The sequence below is a fragment of the Aptenodytes patagonicus genome, chromosome 1 (assembly GCF_965638725.1).
Source record: "Aptenodytes patagonicus chromosome 1, bAptPat1.pri.cur, whole genome shotgun sequence".
In the NCBI taxonomy this organism is placed as follows: Eukaryota; Metazoa; Chordata; class Aves; order Sphenisciformes; family Spheniscidae; genus Aptenodytes; species Aptenodytes patagonicus.
The window spans coordinates 48,837,169-48,856,588 of NC_134949.1; the positions used below are offsets into that span (position 1 = coordinate 48,837,169).

At 47.2% G+C, this 19,420-nt stretch overlaps 1 long non-coding RNA gene across 2 annotated transcripts; it reads left to right on the plus strand.

The window, feature by feature from the left end:
* Positions 1-1,954: 1,954 nt before the first annotated feature.
* On the plus strand, positions 1,955-17,635 carry LOC143158273 (uncharacterized). 2 transcript variants are annotated; one of them, XR_012994955.1, is made up of 3 exons: positions 1,955-2,048; positions 2,462-4,230; positions 15,647-17,635. It is a non-coding gene; the product is annotated as an uncharacterized LOC143158273 (long non-coding RNA). The 2 variants fall into 2 exon arrangements; XR_012994956.1 differs by lacking the exons at positions 2,462-4,230; positions 15,647-17,635 and adding an exon at positions 11,160-11,478.
* Positions 17,636-19,420: the final 1,785 nt, after the last annotated feature.

Below are 19,420 nucleotides of genomic sequence, written 5' to 3' on the forward strand. Positions count from 1 at the left end.
ACTGGAGGTCTTCTAGTCTCTCTAGGAGCCTATCGATTTGTTTGTAACCCAAGTATCAGCGGGTGGCCCGAAGGCTAACTGCAAAGGACAGTACCGCATGCCTGACCACTGGGACTTTGGCAGCGGAATAAAGCGACTTCTACCGGAATGACTTCACCTAAGTAGAGAATGAAAGTGCCCGCTGGGATCAAGGTGGGGAGTACTGGCGAGAGCTGTGAACAGAGAAACGATGTGAAAAGGCTGCCACAGTTCCGTAAGCCCTACCACTGACTGGGGCACAGAGGGGAAGGAAAATTCAGGAAAGCAGATGAGGGCCACGGATAATGAACTGTCAGTGGGCAGGAGCAGCCATAGGAGGAACGGGTCAACGCTGCCAAGAGCTATCCAAACAGGGGCTCTTTGTAGCTGTATAGCTGTGCCTAAATGAGGCGCGGAAGAAGGTACGGTCAGGAAGCATTAATTCCGTATTGGGTTTGCGTGGCAAGGTTTTGGTAGCGGGGGGGCTACAGGGGGGGCTTCTGTGAGACGCTGCTGGAAGCTTCCCCCATGTGGGATAGAGCCAATGCCAGCCGGCTCCAAGGCGGACCCGCCGCTAGCCAGTATGTGACAGAAACAACGCTGCAGACACCAAGGAGAGTGGAGAAGGAGGGGGAGGAGGTGCTCCAGGCGCCGGAGCAGCGATTCCCCTGCAGCCCGTGGTGAAGACCATGGTGAGGCAGGCTGTCCCCCTGCAGCCCGTGGAGGTCCACGGTGGAGCAGATCTCCACCTGCAGCCCGTGGAGGACCCCACGCCGGAGCAGGTGGATGCGCCCAAGGGAGGCTGTGACCCCGTGGAGAGCCGGCGCTGGAGCAGGCTCCTGGCAGGACCTGTGGACCCGCGGAGAGAGGAGCCCACGCTGGAGCAGGTTTGGCGGCAGGACTTGTGACCCCGTGGGGGACCCACGCTGGAGCAGCTTGTGGAGAACTGCAGCCCGTGGGAAGGGCTCAGGTTGGAGAAGTCCGTGGAGGACTGTCTGCCGTGGGAGGGACCCCACGCTGGAGCAGGGGCAGAGCGTGAGGAGTCCTCCCCCTGAGGAGGAAGGAGCGGCAGAGACAACGTGTGGTGAGGTAGAGGAAAGCGGGAGTAAAGTTGAGCCCGGGAAGAAGGGAGGGGTGGCGGGAAGGCGTTTTAAGATTCAGGTTTTATTTCTCATTACCCTACTCGGGTTTGATTGCTAATAAATTAATTTCCCGTCGTGTCCCCCGCCCCCCGAGGCGAGTGTGTTTTGCCCGTGAGGGTAACGGGTGAGTGACCTCGACCCACGAGCCTTTCGTCGTGTTTTCTCTCCCCTCTCCAGCTGAGGAGGGCAGTGATGGAGCGGCTTTGGCGGGCACCTGGCGTCCAGCCAGGGTCAACCCACCACAGACTGAAAGGTTGTCTACCGAGGCGCAGAGCCTGGCTAACAGGAGGAGGCCGCTGTCCTGGCGGAGGCAAAGTCGGACCCAGAGAGGTGCCCACGCCCTGGGGCCAGGGCATCCACGCCCCAGGCCCGGGCGTGTGGCACCCCGGCGAGCAGAAAAGACAGCCTGAGGAAAGGCTGCCAGGCCAGGGGAACGGCACCGCCGGCGGCTAACGGCCGCCGCCACGGCGCGCGAGCGGGCCACCACGCGGCCGCCTCAGCCCGGCGCCGAGCACAGCTGGGGCGGGGCGGCCCTGCCGCGGCGGGAGCCGCCGCTGTGGGAAGCGGAGCTGCCCCAGGCCCGCGGCCGGGCTGGGCGGCGGAGCCACCGCCTCGCCGAGGGCTGCTGGAGAGAGGCGACCGCGCCCCGCCCCGCCGTCCCCGGCGCTGGGGTGCGTCGCGGGGCTCCCGGCGGGCGGCGACGGACTCGGTTTCCCGCCGCGCACGGCGGGCGCGGGGCGGCGCAGGCGCAGTTCCGTCTCGGCGGCGGGCCGGCGGCGGGAGCGGGCGGGCGGGGCCATGAGGCGCCGGGGCGCGGTGCAGCGGCAGGTGCCGTGTCTGTTCGTGACCGAGGTGAAGGAGGAGCCGTCGGCCAAGCGGGAGCGCCAGGTGGCCGGGGCGGCACGGGGCCGGGCGGGAGGGAGGCGGGGCCGGGGCCGGGGCCGGGGCCGGGGCCGGGCGCAGGGGGAGTCGCTGGGCCGCGGGTAGCGGCGCCGCACGGCGGGGCGGAGCGGAGCGGAGCGGAGCGGAGCGGAGCGAAGCCGGGGGGACGGGCAGCAGCACCGACCGTGTCAGACCCGCCCGGCGCGGCCCGGCCCGGCTGCGGGGAGGGGGACACCCGAGTGGGGAGAGGTTTCTCTCCAGACCTTGAGGGAAATGCACGGCAGCGTTTTCCATGGGGCTCCCCCCCCCGTAAATGCGGGGAAGAAAGGTCGTGTGGGAGCCGTTTGAGCTCTGTCCCGCTCCTTTCCTGCCAAGTGCACCCAGGTGCTCACCGTGACGTTGTGTTTGCTTTCTCTAAGTGTCGGGAACAGTCATGGCGAGGACTGAGGCCACTGCGACATGACCGCCCTGGGAGCTTGTGTAAAACCATCCTGCCGTCCCCGCCTGTGAGCCTTGCGGGGGAAAAATCAGCTTGTGTCTCTTCTTCCTTTTTTTTAAAAGAAAAGGTCTTTTTTTTGTGACCAAAGGAATATCAGGCCCATGACAGAAGAATTCATTTGAGGCTGTCAGACGCGGGATACTTACGAAGGTGAAAGTAATGGAGCCCGATCCAAGCTGTTTCTTCCCGAGATGTAAGAGGCAGTGTCGGGACAGATTGGGGTGGCATTCGCCTGTCTAGCTCTAGACCTCCGACTTGTGTTTCCCGACTGCAGTAGCAGCACCTACTGCTGTCTGTCGGCTGCGTAGTGCACTTGAATCCATCTGGGTGACTTTCTCCCGTTGGTGTTTGGCTTCTGGACGGAAGAGCTGAAGTGGTTGCCAAAACGTCAGTAACGTAACTGTTGAACTCTCAGTACCAACACCACCTTGATAATGGTCGTGTAAGGGTAGCTCCCGACATTGTTGTTCCTTCATAGGGGACAAGCCGACAGGGGATTAGGTCTATACCAGTGTAGATGCTATTCTTCTTGTTTTTCAAAGCGCAGGCAAGGATAATAGAGGGGGTTATGACTGCTAGGGAAGAAGCGGGGTGGTGGTGGGAAAACCAACGGGCATGTTTCCTCCCTGCCCTGGAAATTTTCTTTTCCATGTCACCTTCGTGAAATCTTCCTGTATGCTGTATGTTGTGGTTCCACATGTGATGACTAAAATATGAAGCAGCCACGTAATGTCAGGCAAGCATGTAGAAGGTTGTTCTCGTTTTACGGCTTCCGAATTCTGTTTGGAGACTTTTGCAAGACAAGGACTCGCTTTGTGTTTTGCCAGCAGGAAGAGACCGTGACCAGCTTACAAGTGAAAATTGGCTGGGGCGAGAGGAGGGCGGGGTGATGGTTATCGAGGAGACTATTGGAATCCAAACAGAAGGGATTACATGTTTGCAGTGAAGGTGTTACAGAAGCCCTAGCTGCAGGAGTCCTCCTAGAAGTGTGGACTAGTTGTGGCTGGGTATTTGTTTCAGACCCCGGCCCACTTCCTTCTGTGCTCTTTGTAAGCGGGAAAGCGTTCAGTTGGCAGCACTGCTCCTAAGTATTTAACACCGGGACGCTTTTGCCACCTTGCATTCCGCAGGTCCGTGCATTGCACTAACACGGTGCCATTGACTTTCCGCTCCAAACTGAAAGCTCGGAGCAGCTAGTCACGATGAGTTTCTGTTGCCATCGTGAGGCAGGGAGACACATCTCAACATTTTGCAGCGTTGGACTGGAACCCTTCTAGTTTATATGCACTGTGTAAAGTGGAAGGCAAAGTCACCTCTAAATACTCATCAAGAACGATTAAAAGAGGGAGAGAGTTTGCAAGTAGATTGCCTTTGTTCTTTTGTCTTAGGGCATTTTCCAAAGCGTCATGTCTTGAAGAAACAAGGGTGTATTTCGACAGTATTAGAAATCAGCACTATAATGTGTAATACTGGACCTAGAGGGGGGCCAGCTGTAAGGAGCAAGAATCCGCACGAGACCGAGGCAGTAAGACAGCCCTGACGAGGCTTTAAAACACCTGTCTTCTTTTCAGCCGTTTCAAGTGTTGGCAACTGAAACTGTAACTGGAAAGGCGTTAGAGGCAGATACGTACAATGCAATTCCTACTGAAAAGGTGGCCGGAACCTGCTGTTACGTAACTGCCTATGAAGGTAGGAAGGAAGGTCCGTATGCAGGTTTCTCCTGCTGACTAGAAGCCTTGTTTTACTTAGTTTTCACTTTTATTGTATGACTTACTGGATTGCAGCTGTTGTGAATTCCAGCCTGCTTAAAGGTCTTGACCACAAAGTAACAGTTACCGTAAACATAGTAGGTGTTTCTAAAGTTGTTACAGATTTTACTCTCTGAAGTCCAGGAAGCATGGTCTAAGCGAGCATGCCAGTGGAGGAAGTATTCCCGTTTTAAAATTTCTTATTAGGAAATCTTCCTTGCACACTAGAATTTATGTGATAGAGGGTGCCTGATTTCCTTGGGGAGGATTACAAGACGTGTGGAGGTTGGGAGGAAAACGCGACGAGTGTGGTTCGCTGCATCGCTGGGGTTCTTGCCTTTACCTGAAATTGTGAGGAAACTTTGTATTACACCAGGCAAGATTCTAGGGCTAGATTTTGGATTGATCTACAGTAGTTAAGTGATGACTTTAAAGGGTGCCTTTGGGTATGAAATTTCTCTGGTGACGAGTGAGAAGTCCTATCTTGCCTTTTATGCGGTTGATTTCAGTACTCTGCAGGGTATGGTGACCTCAGGAAACTGCTGGTTTTACCCCTCTGGAAACTCCAGGGCAAGCCTGTCTATGGGCCGGGCTGGATGGAAAACCCGACAAACAAGCTGAAGAAAGGTGTCAACGATTCTCGTGTCTCGGGGCTTATTTTCAAGTGCTGTTAGTTTAAGCCAGCGTGGGGGACGTGTCATGCAGCGCGTATGTGAAAACACAGACACGCAGTCTTGAGGGCCTCCCTGCATGAAATGCTGAATATCCTCCCTTTCCTTGGGCTCCTCTTTGGGGCCCTCATGCCAGAGACAACCAGGCAGGAGGGGATTAAGGAACGTAATAGGGGATGCGTCTGTGGTCTGGAAAACACGCCTGTATTTTTTGTTGTTTTTGTGGGTCTTAGTGCCTTTGAAGCTGTGAAAGGGAAGTCTTGGATAAGGATTTGACCACACAAAGCACTGATCCCTTCCCTTCCGCTGGTTTCGGCCAAGAGCAGTTGAGAGCTGGCAGGAACTGTTACTATCTCGTTGAGCCATGTATTTATTGTAGAATCGTAGCATCGCTCAGGTTGGACAAGACCCTTAAGGTCATCGAGTCCAACCGTAAACCTAGCACTGCCAAGTCCACCGCTAAGCCGTGTCCCTAAGCGCCACGTCTGCCCGTCTCTTAAAGACCTCCAGGGATGGTGACTCCAGCACTTCCCTGGGCAGCCTGTTCCAGTGCTTGACAACCCTTGCGGTGAAGAAGTTTTTCCTCCTCTCCGATCTAAAGCTCCCCTGGCGCAACCTGAGGCCGTTTCCTCTCGTCCTGTGGCTTGTTACCTGGGAGGAGAGACCGACACCCACCTGGCTACAACCTCCTTTCGGGTAGTTGTAGCGAGCGGTGAGGTCTCCCCTCAGCCTCCTCTTCTCCAGGCTAAACAAGCCCCGTTCCCTCAGCCGCAGCATGGCACGGCACAGCACCGCCTGCGCCTGCTCAGGCTGACTGTGTTGTGGATCACTCGCTCCTCCATGCACAGGGCGCTGCCGGTTATGGAGTCGGGGGTAGGAATCGGAGAGAGGGGGAGGTTTTGCTGATTTGAGGTGCGGAGTGTTCTGCACATAACTTGAAAGTTGAAAGATGAGTTCAAATAAGGCATACTTTTATGCTTGTCAATTCAATGTAGTCAAAGCTCAGTGGAATTTATTTTAGCTAATTACAGTCCTGTTACAAGCAAGGGAAATAACGTCTGTAAAATGTAACACATCTTTATCTTTATGAGGTACATTTACTGTACAGTTATGAATATACAAACACTATTTTTAAACACAAGTTTCCATTCTTGTCAGTTTCTAAACGTTACAGTCTTTACGCCTTGTTTTGTGTACATCTTCTTTTCAGAATTTGCCATTTTATCAGCTTTGGTTTTTCCAGTTGATAACTTCCGTATTTCAATTTAGATTTTTCTTGTGAAGTGACGCACTCGCTTCATCTCTTTCTCCTGTCTACGTATCGTTCTCCTGTTCTGTTCGCTTCCACGTCTTCTTGGCTCTGCTGTCCAAATAGATATGCAGAACGTTTTGTGCATAATGTATTAGAGGAAAACTACGTGCTCTTTCAGAAACATTTTAAGAATTAAGCTTTCGGCGCGAGACACAAGATAGAGGCTCTAATCTCTGCTTTCAAGACGGCTGTAAAATGTATTCACGGTCCTTCGGGCATCTTGTGAAGGGTTTGTAGCCCGAGTCCTTTTATGAATTTGGACCTCGGCTGATCATCGTTCAGCTATTGCAGATGCTTCACGAGCAGCCAAGCAGAGGGACAAATAGATCGCGCTCATATAGTCTCTGCTCTGCTTTGCCCAGTGCTACAAGCCAAACCCCACTTCTTGTAGCTCCTCGCTTTAAAGGCGGGCACATCTTTTGCTTTCATGTCAGTAATATGGGGAAAAACTAGGAATCACGGGCTAGTTAGGCAGGCAAAATTACATGTCTGCAAACAAACAAAACTACTAACTGCTCTGTCAGAGTACTCGGCACTGCTTAGAATCTCGCGGGTTTTGGTTGGGGGAGTTTTAAGAGCAATTTTGCATTCCCTCGGTGGGGAGCGACATGCCACTTTTACTAAAAAGACTGAACTGTAAAAATTTCTCTCAAACAGTTACCTGAATGGTTGTTTTGAACCTGGCGAACGTTTTTGCATGTGGGGTTTTTTTCCTCCAAGTTGGTGCATTGTAAGATCCCGAGGTATATTTGTCTGTAGAAAAAACATACGCATTGTTTCTTAATTTCAGCTACCATTTCAGGAAAGACTCTCTCAGTCTGATGTGTGAATTCAATATTACGTTGGCTGAGGTGTCAATTAATGCATCGGGTGAGTCATACATCCTCTCTGAAATACAAGCTAGTGTTAAATACAGACTTTCTCTCTAGTACTTTAAAGATCATTTGCCATCTTGCAGCGTTTTCAGCAGGCCCACAGGATCTTCCAAACGCGGCGGTTCTGCCACGGACGTCCTTGACTGGAAGAACGTGAATGTTGCTGTGTTGAAAATCTTCCCAAAGGCATCAGTTGCTGTTAGATTAAGTGAACCCGTAAGCCAGCCTCCTGTTTCATCTCTGGCTGTGCAAGCACTAGATGCAAGGCAATATTACGGTTGTGTGCTTGGCACTTGATTTTGCGCCAGAGTAAGCTGCCTACTGACGAACCGTTTTCTGTAAAATTTGGTTAAAACTTCATCTCATTAATACTCTTGTTTCCTGTTAATTCCAGCTTAATGCCACTGATTCAAATTATTAATTGCCCAATAATCCTACAACTTTCCGTTGATACACAACATGTAAGTATTACCATAGTTTTCCGTTTGGGTCCAAAATCTCCTCTTTGTGTCAAGCTGATTCCTTTGTTTGGAGCGTTTCCCACCGTACGGCTCAGGTACTGCTGAAAAGAAAGGTAGCGAAAATGGTAACGGTCGCTCTTGTGACAAAAATGCTGCTCACCTTTTTTTTGAAATGTGCTCTCCTTTTCTTAACCTGGAAATTGGGTAAGAGGTATTCTTCACATTAAGAACGTTCTCTCTGTAATCTCTCTACCAATCTGTCCACATTTAATCAAAGCAGACATTCAAAGCAAAAAGAAAAGCCCCACAACTCTTCGTCCCCGAGACGAAGCAGTGATGTCGGGATTCATTTCACTTCACTTTATTCCTCTTAAAGCGGGGGTTACTCTGTCTGAAGGAGGTTCCTTTTGTTGGAAATTAAGGCAGGGAGGCACCTCAAGGTGGAGATGCAGCCCAGCTTAAGAGAGGAGACTGCAGCTGGCAAGATGAAATCACTTCCTCAACTTAGGATTGTTTCAATTATTTGCCACTAAATGCCTTGATGAAGTGACAGATGAAAAACCACAATGATCCAGAGTGACCGTGGAAAGGGAAAGTAGAAAGGCAAACAAAACCCAAATGAGATACTAGATTGCGTGACGCTATAGCAGCAAGTTAAAAAAAAGCGAAAGGTGTAAAATTATGGTTGCATCTGCAACAGACTGCCGAAAAGAAAGATACAAGACTCAGAATGCCACCTGTAGGCTTCTTGTCAAATTGATGGCATAGTACGTCCTATCAAGAGGACAGTAGAGTATTTCAATCGATACGTTTAAATCGAAAACAGACGTTTGAATTAGACCCAAGGCCTTGTTTATTCAAGGTGAGAAATAATCCTAAATAATGGCAATAATCAGAAAGCCATCACAATCAAAACTCCAGTGAAATCCTAGTTGTGGCAAAATGCCGCGCAAAGCAAGGTCATTCGTCCCCTGCTGGGAGGAGGAAAAAAGTTGGACAAGAAACGCTTCTTGAGAGGAGACTTGAAATTCTACTGCAAAACTACTTCTAGTACTATTGCTATCAATAGTTAGAGCAAAACGAGAAGCTAAAGGTGGACTATTCCGAGGTTTATGAAATACTTCAAAAGAAGAAATCACCTAAGAGGTGCTGTAAATAGTGGGGATCAGTACGTTAGTGCACATCAGCGCATCATCGCGTTCATCCCTCTTTGTTGGCAGAGAAATGAATTCCTGCTGCGACGGTGGCTCAATTACTGCTCATGAATATTCTGTCTGACTAACTGTAAAGCTTTACAAAGCTTTACGTTTCTGCCTGTGGATACTGCTGCAATCTACTTAGGACAGTTGTGCGGGATCAAATTTACCCTTGCCCGTAGGTAGGCATGAATAGCGTCACATTCACCTGCGGGGACAAAATCGAAAGCAGCACAATACAGACAGGTAAATTGGAGGCGTTTTAAGAATGCTGCGTAAGCAGGAGCCCACCTGTAGATCCGTTGGACGTTGGTTCTTGGCTGACGGTGACAGTACGGTAGACTACGTATGCTGATCTTGGAGGTCCTGAAGAATTGGAATAAGTCTTTCTTCCAGTTTCCCTCACGTAAGGGATAGAAGCAGCAGTTCCATCATCCTTACCCCGACCCCTCTGTCGGTCACCTGGTTTCACTGTGGGGTCGGAAGTGTGAATTCCTAGAAGTGAAAAAACAAACAGGAATGTTGTGCTGTTACTCAGAAGGTGACATATTGCGGGAGACTGGAGGCTGGAAGACAAGATGAAAAACATGTTCTTTGTGGATAGTCCAATGCAAATATGGGTTGTCCGTATTTGACCCTAAGAACAGACATTAACTGGGTGGTGCTAAATCGTCTACCAGTTTAGTAAATAGAAATGAATAAGCCACCTGTTTTCTCAAAATACCTTTTCCTGTTACTGTGTTAGGTGAATTTCGTGGCTCCTCAGAAATCCATTTCTTTTCCTTTCCTTCTTTACAGTGATGGTTCTTTAGCAGCTCAGTGTGGTTCGTTGCTGAGGGATTAAAAGAACACATACTCACTTTCCTAAAAAGCACACAAAAATTTCATTATCCAAAAATGCTGTGGTGATTTGAAAACCTGATCTCCCGCTTCATACACAGGTCTTCTTGGGTGGAAGATGGTTTTACCTGTTAATTATTCTAAAGGTATCATTCCCCAAAAGGGAAGCAAAAGTGGCTAGATTTCCTCTGGCAGAGTTCACGGTCGCACAACCGTGAAAGCAAACTCAAAAATTGACTACGAACACAAAGACCAACACTACTTTGACCTCATACAATTGCTTTGACCAGTTCTGGCTCAGAATGCTTCTCATTATGAATTAGAAAATCTTCATGAATACTGTATTTAGGGTTTACAGTTTAAAACTACAAACATTTGCTTTAATCCACGTACACATTTGCAATGACTGGGAATCAGAAGTTGCATGCAATTTACGCGTGTGTCGCGGGGGAACAAATCCTTTCCCAAAGTCACAGTGTGAGATCTAAGTGGGAACCCAATGCAAACGGACTCCAAAGCACAGGGTGACAACTTGTGAGCTTGAACTGCGTGTCGTTACAAGGTGACTCAGTTAGCAACAAAACAGGAACATTAACACGTTCCTGTCTGCCGGTGCTTAGCTCTCATCCCTTGCGCGAGAGGTATGCTTTGCCTCTGTCTCAGTTGTATCAGTTCAGCTATGTGTTGTCCTGCAAACTGAACAACTAACATGACGTGGCATAAAAAATAACTTCAGTTTATAAAAGGATTATTTTAATCCTCAGGCACTTCAGTGATACAGTTTACGGCATGGGCCCACACATAGTTTTAACAGCTGGACTGGCATTGCTGACATGCTGACAAACTGCATTGCGGAAACACCGATGAATGGCTCAAGAGTCATCCTTCCTATAGTAGCTTTACCTCCGATGTCAACAGACCTAGTAACGAAGGGTATTATTCTGTAGGCATTTCTTTTTTATAACTCCACAGAACCATTTCTTTTCCAAAATTAAGCAGGAAAAAAATCAATTGCAATCAGCATAGAGGATTTTTTTTTTTTTTTTAATAATCCTAAACCAAGCAGAATCATATACAGTGTTTTTGATTGTTATAACTAACGGTGCAGCATGGGAAAGAGCCTCTAGCACATAAAGAACAAAGAATACCTCAAATACGAAATGGTGAGGTTTAATGCGTGCATGTTCAGTTATTTACCACCAGATGTCCAGCAAGCAGAAGCTGATGCTAAAGTATATTACCTCCATTTTCAAAGGATCTGCGATCTGTTCTGGGAATACGCTCTGTTGGTGCTCTCCTTCCGGAAGTCTCTGCGCCCCTTTTTGTGTTAGTACGTTTTGTAGGAGTTGTAGTACCCTCACCTGGAAAGGCAACAGAAAGAATGTTTTAGCTGCTCGTGTGTAAGCCCAGGGAACGGCACTGCCGTTCTCTTCCTCCCACCTCTGTGAGCTAGTGATTAGCTTAGTGCAATTTCCTGTAACCTCTCGTTTGATATTCTTCTTTCTCTCTTGTTAGTTATTTGGATCCTGTCGAGCGTAGCTGATGCGTAGCTCTCATGCTCTCTAATACCATCATGCACAGGTTAAAGAAGACTCTGGCTCCAAAGTAAAGAACCAGCTACACGTTACCGGCTCGTTCTTTAGCTTCTCACTGCTCAGGAACGGTATCTGTGAGCCCTACCTGATGGAATTTATGGTATTTTCAAGATGCGCGTCATCATCGTACCTAAAGCCTCAGAGAACTAACTCAGTTGAAGAAATGCTTTGGGGAAACATCTCTATCCTTTTCTCTGAATGTATCTAACGGTAAATAAAGACATGTCTTAAAAGCTGTAGTCGTGTATTTGTTACTGATCCCGCGTCTGGAGTCTAACTGTATCCAAATACTTGCCAGAAATAGCTTTTCAAAACTATTTCAATAACAAACATTTTAAACGTCGAAATAAGAAGAAAACAATTTTGCCCGATTCTTTTGAACGGTTTAGGCAGGCAAAGACCGTCAGTCGAAAAAGCATGACACGGAGACAATTTTTCCGTTCCCGCTTTTTATGAGCACATCCTCCTACTCAACTCTGCTTTACATAAAACAGTATTATCGCGGTTTTATCCCTGAAATTTACACTACTGTGAAACTAAACAATTTATTTTTTTTTTAATTAGAAGTAGCAGGTCATCTTTCTGCCCAGCAATTTTTGATGACTGATCGACTGATGACTCTGGTGTCTTGTTATATTAAGAACATCTCTCCCTCTCCTAAAATGGAATTAGATAGTACTTACTCACTAAAGCAACGAATACAGATTTTTCTCGGTCATGCCACTTGGTCAAGAATGAAGGAGAAACGTAGTAAGGGAGGTAAATACTTACTAATCTGTATTCCTTTGAGCTTGATTCTGTTGGGTAAAGCCCAACATTCAAAACAAAATGGAACTCTTTTGCGGATCTCTTTTAGAAGACGCTTCAAGGGGGTATTTATTTAATCTAAATTTAGTTCTATAGAAGTTTGATGTGTCGCTCCATTTCCTCAGCTAGACACCCAAGACAGCCAGCAGCGAGCGCGGAGCACCTCTGGGAAAGTGACTCATCTCCCCTTTCTTTGGCACTATCTTATGATGCAAGAAATAGCCCCCTAAGAGTGCCTGTCTCTCTCCATTTACAACGCAGAGCCTAGACGAGAAATTTAAACTACATTCCTAACCTTAGGGGGGTTAAAATTAGACTACACAAATCTTGATCTTGAAGAAAAATTATATGAAAGACCTATGTTGTGTATCTCAGGACAGTACGCATAGGGTTAATAGCCCATTTCTACCTTTTCCATCTGCAATCGATGCAGGTAGTCACCACGTGTGTGACACTATACACACACACACACACACATATATGGGGAAAACTTACTGAGGCACTGTTATGCTCTTTGTAATAGGCTACCTTTTATTGTCACTAAACTAAAAAAGCGTGGAGGCGGGGCAATCTGTGTAATAGTTTCTCCCTGCAACAGTAGTTTTAAAAGTGGTAAACATTGTCCAAGAAGATGAAAAGTACTTGCCTTTCTGCAAGTCTCGCTCGGTAGCTTCCAAGGGTAATAGCTCGTTTTCCCGAGGCGAAGACGCAGTTTTTGTGGATTGCTGTTGGTGAGGGTACTGAATCCTGTAATACTCTCCTAGACGTACCCCAAGAGGGAAAAAAACCCCAACGTTTACTCTCTTGTCAGCACTGCTGTTTAGGAAAGAGTGGCTAATTTCATATTTACCAGATTTATAGCATATTTCCTTTATTGCTCTTTCCTCTTCGATGTCTGCAGCAGTCTTAGGCACCCAGTCAGAAACATCTGTAGGAGATATTTTTAGAAGCTTACTAGGTATCTATACAAAGCCCTTCAACACTTCCTGATAATCAAACACCATAAGGAATTCCATTTCGGTCACGGTTTTGGTTTTTCTGACCGCAACCTCTCTTTCTGGACAGAAAAATGATTCCTTAATGTTAGGCCTTTCCAAGTGCAATGGAATTGCAGTTACCACACGTATTAAGAAGCTAACGTTTGTTGATTTCAAATGCTTCAAAAACATCTTCAGTAGCCATTGCCAAAATAATCCTTCTTCCTTTACACCCAAAAGGAAATCTTCTGATTAAGCATGTCAGCAGGGAGTGCTTGTCACAAGACCTCTGCCCAAAGTTACTCTCCTGTAATGTCTGCCGGCAGAGCTGGTGAAGTGAGTGCTCCTTACCCGTCTCGGTTAAGGCTACTAAGATCAGCAAAGCCCTACTTTGTATATTGCTTAAATTAATGCGGCTTACTCAGACTGAAAGCGAGTTAGGAAGCGCTAACAGGCAGCCCTGCCAGCCAACCTGAAGGGCAGGGGGAAAGTGAAAAGCAGCTTGGGGCTGCCTGAGAACTAGCACAGTAATTTGCGGAGTGCACGCGTGAGAGTCGGTCGTTCTCTGACTTTCGCTCTCCGGGAATGTGCAATTCACTCCTGCCCTGTGAATCTCTCCTCTCCCAGTGAGATACAGTCAACGGTTTAACTACATTGTAGAAATGAAAAAAAAAAACAAAAAACCAAAAAACCCACACATACACATTCAGTTAAACTAGTGCAGAGTTTTGCATGGATTCTCTTTGCTAGGTTTAAGAATAACTTTCTGTAATACAATGAGACTGCCTACAGAGTTTAGGAAATCAGTTGAACAAATCATTTAAGTGGAAGTCACACAACTCTCTCTTGTGAACAAACCTGTGACTTCACCTTCAGTGACGAGTGCGTACAGCCCCTGTTCAACAGTTTGTTTCCCAGCAAAGAAGTACCTGGTTCCTAAACTTGCAATTTCCTCCCCGAATTTCGAGGCATTTTGAGGAGTATTTGATGGCCACCTGAACCGTGGAGCACATTTTAAACTCTATTTAATGAAAGAGAGGTAGGTGAATTACAGCCCTATTGAAATATACAGCTAGGCATTTGACAGGAGTCAGAACGTGCTGCCTCACTCACATCTGGTGACTACCAGTTCCGACACTTTGAAGATTAGCGGGGAACTATTTCAAAAACTTGTCAACAAGTCTTTTCTAAAAATGTAACGGTTATTGTAATCGATCAGTTGTGAAGTACATTGCGAGAGTCGAAAAAGCCCACTCTACTTGCTTGTAAAAGAAAGAAAAAAACTGTTTACAGTTCTCTTCCTCTTCATCGTCCTCTTCATCGTCGTCTTCGTCGTTGAGGTTTATAATCAGTGGAGGGTGAATTGGGAATAAAAGATTCTCTTGATTTCTGAGTGATTCTTGACGATGGGCTGGATGCAGAATCCCTCCTTGGACACCCTGTTGCAACGGGGCATCTGCAGAAAAGAACATTGCATTTATTTTATGAGGAGGGAACTAGAATATCGCACCCAGGTTGAGACCAGCAGGTATAGTTTTGAAACCATTCTCATACTGAAGGGATCATTAAATAGGCAGGTTGTGCCTTTTAGGAAAAACCTTCTGCGGAGGTTGGCAAAGGAGCATCTTCCAACTACAGAAAGTATGAAAAAACAGAGAGAGATTGACAACCTCGGGAGACGTGTGATTAGGAATACCTGGGCTGAAGAGAGCAAATGGGTTGAGGACCCCGCCTGGGCAAATATTTTAAACATGCCGAATAATAGGCAGGCCTGTATCACTCCCCACGGCATCAGTTTTGAAGAATTTAGCAGTGCTAAGCACAGGATTAGCCCGTTTTAGCCTGTAGACTTTTTTTTCCCTATCAATTTTCTGAATCACAGCTCTCTTGACTAAGTACAAAATGTAGATTTTGAGAAAGACTATGAAGTTCGTGAAAATAATTTACACTGAATCAGGAGAAAGTCAGAAAAGATACTCTTTTCCTTAGGCCTTTGTATCTACCCATAATGTAATCTACCCAGCAAAACTATTTCAGCACTGGGATAGCATTTTCTGAGAGCCAGGAAATGCAACGGTCCGAAAAGAAAAATGATGAAAAATGGTGAGTCTGATTGCGTTGTTCAAGCTGACCAACGTGCAGCTATAGACACAATCAGGGTTCTGTGCATTGTATTCAAAACATTGAAGTTGGATATGTTGTCCAGTTTCAGAGGAATAAGACGAGGCATGGGCATCTTCCTGTATTCCACTTGTTGTTATTCTTGTGCACCTCTTGCTTGCCTACGAGCAGCGTGTGTATCATATTAAGCCCATTTTAATAACACTGCTGCAGATGGGATTTGTTGTGTCTCAGGCGAGAGAAAGTAAGAGACAACACTTGAGCTTGGTAGAGCCTTTCTCAGTGTCCCCAACAGGATATTCTCAGCTCCGGGTAGTGTAAGCCAAATCAAACTTAAGTCAGCTTAACAAGATTTCTAAGCATGAAAACGAATAAATGCAGTTTTAATGTTTGCAGTGTTCTTGTGGAGCACACGGACTCTGAATTTATGCACATTGCCGTAAAAAGAAAAAGGGTTGCGTCCATTTTCTCGTTCTGATCGTTGGACGTTGCTCTTCTACAGGATACCCTTGTCCGTAGTGCCTCTTGGGCATAGTCTCTGACTCACACCGCACCCACAAGCGTGCCTACGTGGTGTTTACGACAGCACTAGCTGCCAGGGGCCGGTGCTGTGGATGTGGGAACTGCACTAAGAGCAGTACGGGCACTCGTCGAAACAGCGCTCAAGTTCTTGCCGTGGTCCTATGTGGTTAGTTAGGCTCAACACGCCCAGCTATGACAGGCTGCCTTTTCCCGGGGGAACTGCAGGAACACAAGGTGTTTGCTTCTGACTAGAGGTCTTTCTGGACTTCTCTTCTGACACCTGTCTCCAGCTCCGGAGATCAGGCCCACGAACAACTACAGTTCAGTCCACTTGTTCACGCATCTGTGACAAGTCACGCTGACTTGCTCTCCCTCCTGCTTCCGCCTGATTTCTGACACCTGTCTTGGTTCCCTGCCCTGGACTCTTTCCCTGTTCCAGGTTCCAGCTGTCTACCCGGACTCCTGCTAGACAAGAGCTCCTCTTCGAAAGGGAAAAAGGAACCCAACTTACAGTGGTGGTTTTTTCCGTAAATACTCTGACTTTCAGATACTGTACTGCCCACACACTGTTACTGTACTTCAATAGCCTGCATCCAATGTTCAAGCCTGAAGAATTTATTCAGAACGATGAACTGGAAATACATCTGCACACACAGCACTGTAATCTGATGTTACCTCTACAAGGGGTGGCTCATCCAGGTAACATGTTGTGCTCCGTCAACAGATATTGCTACTAGCGGCCCTACCAACCTCCTCCCCCCACCACACACACTACTTTTTGTTTCTCTTAAGTGGTTACCTGCCTACTAACCATTTTCGCTACTAGAGAGATTTAATCCAGCCAATACCCCAGCAAAGCAACAGTCTTCCTCCACGGATCTCAGCAACCTAAACCGCCGTTTGTGACTTTGTCTTTCGTGTAACTGATAGTTAGGAAGATCCGTAACATGACAGCTAAACAAGTTGATGTGGCAACCCTACTCAAATGCCAATACAATTCCTTTCTTTGCCTTGAGCTTGCTGGGATAGCACATCATACCGGATCGGTTTGCCATGGTACATTTCTTGACCTTAACATATATATTACCTAAGCACTGGAAGTAAGCACCGGAAGGACATTTGCGTGTATTAATGAACAAACTGTTGAGAAAAAAGAGTTCTACTCACTGTTGCTAGGTGGCAAAAAAAGTCCATTTATAATACGAGGTTTGCTGTGACGGAAGGCACAACTGATCCTCACACAGCCTACGGGTTGTGTTTCCCACAAACAGGAGATGTTGCTGTACTTTTGCTGCAGGAGAAAACGGTTTTCAGATATTGTGAATAAAACACTAAAAACGGACTAAATGGATCAGCACGCGGTGTACTGCTGTGATGAACATACGACTAAGACTTTGCGGGACCACGCTCTGATGTTTTGGAACATTTACAGTTATCTTTAAAGTTATCTTCAGCTCCAGATACCCCTGAAGTTATCTCGAGTTAGGTCTATGGAGCTTTCATGGTGTAAAACTGTTCCTAGATAAGAATAGGAGTAAAGCAGTCTACTTACTGTGCTGCAGACTTTTCGTGAGATGCTGGGAAGAAAAAAAATCTGTTAGTCACTTAATTGACAGGTGGCCGCCTTTCCGTTCCTGCGCAGTGGGCTAATCAGGTCAATGTCACATGAAATCTGCTGTGCAAGTGCAAGTCTTAACACTAGCACTCTCTTACTATCAAAGGACGTGGGTCTACGGGAAAATAAGGAGTAAGAAGCAAAACCCGGGAAGATTCCCAACAAAAACTGAAACACTGAAAGACTGGGAATTGATGTTCTGAGACTACTGTCGTTACACCGCTCACACCATCTCCCGGCTGCTTTTATAGGTGACAACCACAAGCCTAATGGGAAAAAAAGGATATCTACGTGGATTTGTTTAATTATTTGTTTAATGGTTGCTGCTTTACTCACACATATAATCACAGTGCTGCTCTCCCTCTGTTGATCAATATGTCGCCAGCCAAGAAGTTGGCACACTATCGCAGAGATAGCACGTTCACAACGAGAGTCACTCTTGTTAGTCATGCTTAAAATTCTTTTTCTGTCGCTCTGCCTTATTAAAGTTTACAGATTTTAGCATCGCCTCTGATTATGCAATTCGCTTCTAACCCGAGGTATCTTCCTCAAGCACATGATGAACTCATCATTCCAAAGAGGCAACTGCTCATGACCATTACCCTGAACATACAAGCTCAGGTTTATACCCTGGATATGAACTACATCCCAGCTGAGAGCTGTAAATGCCAGGTTGCCGGGTATTTCTTAGCGACTTTCTGTGTCAGTTTTTAGAGGAAAGCAAAGTCACACTGGGGAATATTTGACTATTCGAAGGTAAGTTTCACCCACTTTTCCAGACATTAGCAGCTGGGTGTAGGAGCAGCATCTCCTACAAAAACACGCCACTTTTGGGCTGCAGCCAGTACAGCTGGGCCATCCACTGAGACACGCTGGGGTCTGGAGCCAAAGCCCATCTCCCAGGCATTAACACCTAAATCCCCGATGCTGGAAGGGATGCAACAACAACGAGCCCTACACCCACCCCTGGATTTTTACCACGTGGCATATAAATATTGCTTTGAAGGGCAAACCCATGTTGAAGGACTTTGTTTTAAGTACCCGATTTTGCAGAAATTCAGGCAGTGGCTCTAAGCAGAGATGATAAACGTGGCCTATTTATTCAGAATCAATGTAACGTTGATTCAGTAAGAAAGATGAGCGATGAGTGAACTTTATGCGCGGTGTTTAACTGATGTGTCCCTTGAGTATCGGAGCCCAGTTCGCAGGAGTCCTAATTGCCCGCGGTTTAGGTGAGCATTAGCTCTTCTCACCGCTGCCGAAAATCAGATCTTTGACCTACAGGTGCGGCCATGACCCAGACAGAGCGACGTATCAACTTCTACCTTTACCTAATAAACCTCCCTTTCAACACGGGTGTATCAAGAAAGTCAAGGACACAAACCACTCTAAAAGCTACAGCACTTACCTGTGCGTAGGGGGAATAGAAATGGCAAGAGCGGTCATTCCCAACTGCGGCCATTTTCACCTCGTGTGCTTCTCCTCCACTCTCTTAATACCGGCAGAACAGACATGGAAACGTTAAAGCTACCAGCATTCAGGCCAATCGTAATCTTATCCCGAAAGCAGCAGTTTCCTTTCAAAAACTGGACCTTCAGGACCTTAGCTCTGCTGCTTTTTTGGAACAAAACGCCAACTGACAGCGAAATACACGTGAACGAAGGAGGTGGTACCTTCTCCAGGCTTGTTGAACCGACGAAGGCAGTTGCCAGCCGGTATAGAATGTTACCTTTCCACGGTTGCCAACCGCTCCTCCAGCTGGTGACATCAGCGTCATGGCGCTCTCTGACCTGTCCAGCTTGAACATCTTCCTTTATCTCCACTGCTTCAGAGTAAAGTACGGAAGATCGGACCGTTTCAAAGAGTCTCCCGCTCCGGTGTTTCTTTAACGTAAAACGGCAGAAACCCACTTGGCGGGGCTTCAATAATACCCAACTCCTTGCCGTAGGAACTGTGGCCTTGGAAGCAAATCTTTGACACCGCAAAGACAAACCTCCTTCTTGGACTATTTTTAACCAAAACCCTCGAGCCCAGTGTTTTCCTTACTGTACCTCTTTCTTTGGATGGAGAAACTTGCTGCTTCCTGCTAGTGCGCTGTTAGCTGCTAACTGCTTACAGTGTTGGGGTTCATTGCTTTTT